This window comes from Orycteropus afer, unplaced genomic scaffold (assembly GCF_000298275.1).
Source record: "Orycteropus afer afer isolate SDZICR_OR568_19922 unplaced genomic scaffold, OryAfe1.0 scaffold00113, whole genome shotgun sequence".
Lineage (NCBI taxonomy): Eukaryota > Metazoa > Chordata > Mammalia > Tubulidentata > Orycteropodidae > Orycteropus > Orycteropus afer.
In genome coordinates, this window is record NW_006921700.1 from 7,105,129 (window position 1) to 7,111,512 (window position 6,384).

Genomic DNA, 6,384 nt, shown 5'->3' on the forward strand with positions numbered 1-6,384 from the left:
TTTAAAAAAAACAAAATGCTGTACCACCAAGACTGTTCATGCCAATTTTCTGCCTCTAAGACAATTTTAAAACAGACTGTCACACACATCTACTATTACCATTGTTTTCTTAAGTAGTAGTGACTTTAATAGGTGGGGCCAAGGTTCAAAACAAAAGCTTTCACTGCAGTTGTGATTCTGTATACCAGCCACTCTCAGCTCTTTGTCAAATTGGCTTACTCTACCCCTAGAAGCTTAAAAAGATATATATCCAAGCTTAAGATGTTTTGAAGTTTTGCTTGGTTTTGTTTTTAAAATGAACAAACAGGAGTAGTAGACAGAGAGCATGCAGACTGGAGACAAGTTGCAGTCAGTGAAGACAAAACTAGAATGAAACAGGACTTTCAAAACAGTATTGTGTTTCCTTCCTGCTGGCTAGGACAACTGTCATAGAGAAATGCTAAAGTTATTCTAATATTAGACAAGATGGCGATCAGCATAAGGTATTGTGACAATCCAATGGTAGAGAGAATCACAATACTAGTAATCATCCAAGAAAAGCAGCACCTAAAAATTATTCCCTGGTATTTTGGACTGTAGCACACAAATACACTGCTGAAAGAGATGATCTTTAACAACACACACACACAAGTGAGGAAAACTCAAGCCCATGAAATTAAAGCGTTAACCTCATACAAGAGGTAGGGAGGGAATAGCACACTATGAGAAAAATAATTAAAAAGAAACAATTATTTGCGTAAACAACAGCCTCAGTATACTACAATCTCCTCTGAACACCAACATGTTAATTATCTTCAGTTCTCATACAGGTCATAGTCCATAATAAATAATCTATAAATACTTGTTGAAATGATGAACTGAATCTTTTTCAAAAATCACCAGGACCACATGGTGAAATAAATAACTTGCTCACTAAACAGTATGTATTGACTTGCATATAAAAATATATCCCATTATAGGAAATCAACATAATTTCAACAGAATAGCTTCTCTTTTATTTTACCTTTCCACATAAACCATAGGAGCTCTGGTGGCATAGTGCCTAAGGCACTTAACTGCTAACCAGAAGGCTGGTGGGTCAAACCCACTAGCCACTCCTTGGAAGAAGACTGGGCAATCTACTTCCGTAGAGATACCACCTCAGAAACCTAAGGAGGGGTCACTGAGTTGGGACCAACTAGATGGCAGTGAGTTTGGGATTTGTCTTTTTTTTTAATAAACCTTAAGACAAAAACTGAGACAACTGCTAACAGGCTACTAAAAACTGTTTCCCTACATTTAGAACACGGTATATAAAAGTGTTCGTGCACTTATGCATAGAAATGCAAAAATTAACAAATTCAGGTAGAAAGCAGTATCTTCCTAAAAATAAAAGTGGAGTCTTTCCAATCAGACGTTCAGTTCTAGGAAAAGATTCCATTACTTACTCTATAACAGTGCTGTTCCCAAATCTGAAAGGGGAAAAAAAAAACTCTTCTTATTTCCGTATATAAACATTAACTTACTAAAATGACAAAAGGACTTCTTTCAATTACTTGTCAGATTTTCGGGTTAGTTTTCTCACTGAGAAGCTGTAGCATGGATAATGTGGACAGTGCAGGAACCAAAGATTAAGAACAAAATAAAAACAACTATAAAAGTACAATATGGCAAAAACAGCCTTTTTCCCCTACAGCAATTTACCCCTTCCCTTAATAATCTCCAAAGGAAGCGTTTTAGAGGCTATAAACAAGATATAGTTTATATTAAAGACTCAAAACTGGGACTAAAGAAAGACATTCAGAGTAAAGAATTATGGGTAATTACTTGATTTGGGCACCGATCATAAACAGCTGCTAACATCACAGGACAACCAGACATGTGTGCCTCCTGACGAAGGTACTTACCATCACCTGTGAAGTACTTTTTGTCCCCCACTCTGGCATCACCACCAAAAAAGTGAAAGAGAGAATATACATTGTAGAAACTGAGTCTGATCAAGCCTCTAAATCTAATACCAATTAACAGGAAACCCAACTGACAGAGGAACGTGTTAAAACCACTCCAGGGAAAGAAGGGGGGGGAACCACAGGGAGGAAGCAGGAAGAGAGCTGTTATATTAAGTTACATTATTGCAGTCAATGTCATGAAACAAAATGGGTATGAAATGTTGTATGGAAAATGAATTTGCTCTGTAAACGTTCACCAAAACCACAATTTAAAAAAAAAAGAAAACCACTCCACTACAGGGATAAGACCAGAAAATTCACACTGGGAAAACTCTCCAGTTTCTTGAACAAATAATTTGCTAGGAAAAAGAAACGAAGGGCGAATTCATAGATTATAAAATAATATAGAGACTTTATTTGAGTCTTGATATGAAAAACTATAAAAACACATTTATGAGTTCCGGTAAGATGGCAGGATAAGCAGAAACACTGCACAGATCCTCTTCAACAAAGAAAAGGGGAACCAGTTAACACAGATACAGAAGATAATCCTGGAGCCCTGAGCTCTGAAGAGAAGGACAGAGAAGTGGACTAAACACCAACTACTAGAAGAACTTGCATGAAAACACCAAAAAAGGAGACATACGGAACTGCAGTCCCAAAGCGATCCTGACGGCATAAGACAGCTTGGATATTGCTGGGTGGTGTTAGGACCTAAGAATAAACCTAAAAATCGGTCCTGCTAGACAGGGGCTACAGAGGACTGTACTGGTGGCTGGTGACTAAAAGGGGAGGTGGGCTGAGCTGTGGACTTTTGCCTGTCCAGAGGGTGCAGCCATTTTGAAAGTTTATGAGTAGTTCCACTATTTCGGATATTTAAAGCAACAGTGTTCTCCCAGATTCCAGGGTCTTAAGAATAGGCTCCATCTGCCAGGAACCACAAGGACATTCTAGATGCCAACAACTGGAAAGGTGTGATATTCCCCTTGTTACTCTTATAACCGATACCCTCTTGGTGAATGAGGTGCAGCCACCCCTCACTCCCACCCACCTTCTGGGCCAGCAGGAATTCCATCCCAGTCTGTGTGCTCTGATGGAGCCTCAGTGCCCTAGCCTGTCCTGATTCCACCCCCCCTTTTTTTAGTTTGTTTTTGTCTGTTTTCAAATTATTATTATTATTACTATTAATGTCCTTTTTATAATTATTCTTTATTCTTCCCTTCCCAGGTTCTAGTTTTCAGCTTTTTCTCTCTTCCCTGTTACTACTTCTTGTTGTTGTTGTTATGTGCCATCAACTTGGACCCAACTCATAGTGACCCCTCCTTGGGTTTCTGAGGCAGTATCACTATGGAAGTAGATTGCCCAACCTTCCTTCTGCTAGTTCCCATTATTTTCTTTCTCGTGGTTAATCCCATTCCTTGTTTCTTTCACATTTTTTCATTTTTTCCCTCATTACTCTCCTACTCTACCCTTTTTCTCTTATTACCCCTCTACCCAGATATTGCAGGGATTTTCTTTTTTTGGTGATTGTTCCTGTGTGTTTATACAATATGTTTTTTGTCCACTTGCTTTTATTTTTTGATGGTTATCTGACTGTTGTTTTTGTCTGAGTGAGTGCTCATACGACACAACTATACGCGCACCTCCAGCAGCTTCACTTAATGAGTGAGAGCCACCACTTCTTTCTTCAGCAACTGGCCAACAATAAACAACCAGCAATAAGAGCCTAACTCACCCATAACTGCTCTTCACAAACAGTTAACATAAATCTAAACACAACAATGCCACAATGTCTTGGAGACAACAGACCATCCCAGTCCACACAAAGAAGCAAGATAAAGTGGTAGAAACAAGGGAGCAGGATACATACCGAGAACACATCCCTGAGGAAGAAGCAGAACTGGAACTCTTTGACAAGGAATTCAAAAGAATTATATTTAGGTATCTTCAAAGGACTGAAAGGCAGATCAAGGAAAACACTGATAAAGTTAAGAAAACACAGACAAAACCCTAGAACAATTTCAGAAGGAACTACAAGAACAAAATGACAACATAAATTAAAAATTAGAAATGATTCAAAATCTAAAGATAGAAATCCAGAAGAAGAAGAAGAAATTTACAGAAATAGATAACACATTGAAAGGGCAAAGGAGCAGAACTGAATCAATAGAAGACAGAATTAATGAGATGGAAGACAAATACCTGAATACTTCTTTGGAAAGGGATCAATCAGAAAAAATATCAAAACAAAATGAAGAAAGCCTAAGGTTCATGTGGGATACTATCAAAAGGAACAACCTATGTACAACTGGAATTGCAGAAAAAGAAGAGAAAAATAAAATCACTGAGAAAATTGCTGAAGATTTGTTAGAAGAGAACTTCCCTGATATGATGAAAGATGAGAATATATACATTCAGGAAGTCCAACGAACCCCAAACAGGATACACCCCAAAAGAAAATCACCAAGACATATCATCATCAAACACATCAAAACCAAAGAAAAAGAAAGAATCCCCAAAGCAGCACAGAAAAAACTAAAAGTTACTTACAAAGGACAATTAATAAAAATAAGCTCTGATTTCTAGCAAAAACCACGCAAGCGAGTAGGCAATGGGATGGTATATACAAAATCCTAAAAGAGAAAAATTTCCAACCAAGAATTAAATAAACTGGCAAAACTGTACCTCAAATATGATGTGAAATTAGGAGATTTCCAGATAAGCAGAAATTAAGGGAATTTGTTAAAACCAGACCAACCTTACAAGAGATATTAAAGGAAGTCCTTTGAACAGAGAACCAATAATGGCAAACAACTGACCATTAATACACAAGATGACGTAATCCAGAAAGCAACACAGCTATAGACATATCCAAAGTAAAATAAGCTTACAACATTGTAAAGACAGAGACATCAATTGGCAGATGAGGACAACTACAAACTAAAAAGAGAAGGAAAAAAGTGTAGTTACAGAACTTCTAAATGTATAAAAGTCAAGAGAGTTGCAAGATAGGATGGACTGTTCTAATCTCAGGGAGAAAATTATAAATCACAGGGTAACCTCAAAGAAAACTGATAAGCCTTCACATCACAATAAAAAAGAGGACAAGCACGAATATTCAGCAAATACTAAAACAGCAGCAACAAAGGAAATGATAACACAATTCATAAACACAATGAGCTCAGCACAGAAAATTATATGGAACAAAGAAACCAGGGACACCATGAAAAAACACCTAACAAAATGACAGCAACCAATTCATGCTTGTCAATAGTAACACTGAATGTTAATGGATTAAATGCACCACTCAAGAGACAGAGAGTTGCAGATTGGATAAGAAAACAAAACCCATCAATATGCTACCTACAAGAGACATATCTTAGAGACAAAGCCAAAAATAGACTAAAAATTAAAAGCTGGAAAAAGATCTATCAAGCAAATGGCAACTGTAAAATGAGCAGGAGCAGCAGTATTAATTTCTGATCAAATTGACTTTAAGACAAAAACCACCATACGAGACAAGGAAGGGCATTATATAATGATTAAAGGATCAACTGAACAAAATGATATAACATAATAAATACCTACGGACTCAATAAAAGAGCCCCAAAATACATAAATCAGACTTTAAAAGAGGTGAAATGGCAAATAGATGAGTGAACAGTCATAGTGGGTGACTTTAAAATACCACTTTCAATGAAAGCTAGAACTGGGAAGAAACTCTACAAAGACGTGGAAGACCTAAACAACACAATCCACCAACTTGACCTTATAGACATCTACAGAGTACTTCACCCAACAACAGCACAATACACATTCTTTTCCAGTGCACATGGAACATTCTCCATGATAGACCATATGTTAGGGCATCAAGCCTTAATAAATTTAAAAACACTGAAATATTGCAAAGCATCTTCTCAGATCACAATGCTACCAAATTAGAAATCAACAAGAGGAAGCTCAACAGAAAAAGAGGAAACACATGGAAACTGAACACCCTCTTTAAGAGAGACTGGGTAAAAGAAAAAATGAAATTAAAAACTTCCTTGAATGAAAGTTTATATATGGAAGGAAATTTTCTTTGGTGGTTACCAGGGGTGGGAGGGGAGGGGAGGGGAGGGAACACTGTTAAATAGGTAGAGACAAGTATTGATTTGGGTGAAGGGAAGGGAAATGTATCATGTTTTGAGTGATCAACACAGTGGTACTGAGGAAAAGCAAGACACAGAGAGTATATGGGAGGTACAGACAAGAAAGATGAACCCTTTTGCACAGACAGTACTGCATTGTCAGTGAAACCAAACATGGATATACAGGTGGATAGATAGGTGGACAGGCTGAACTATTAGGTATGTCTATGCAGGGAGGATTAGGAGCTCTGGTAGCATAGTGGCTAAGGCACTTGACTGCTAACCAGAAGGCTGGCGGTTCAAATCCACCAGCCACTCCTCGGAAG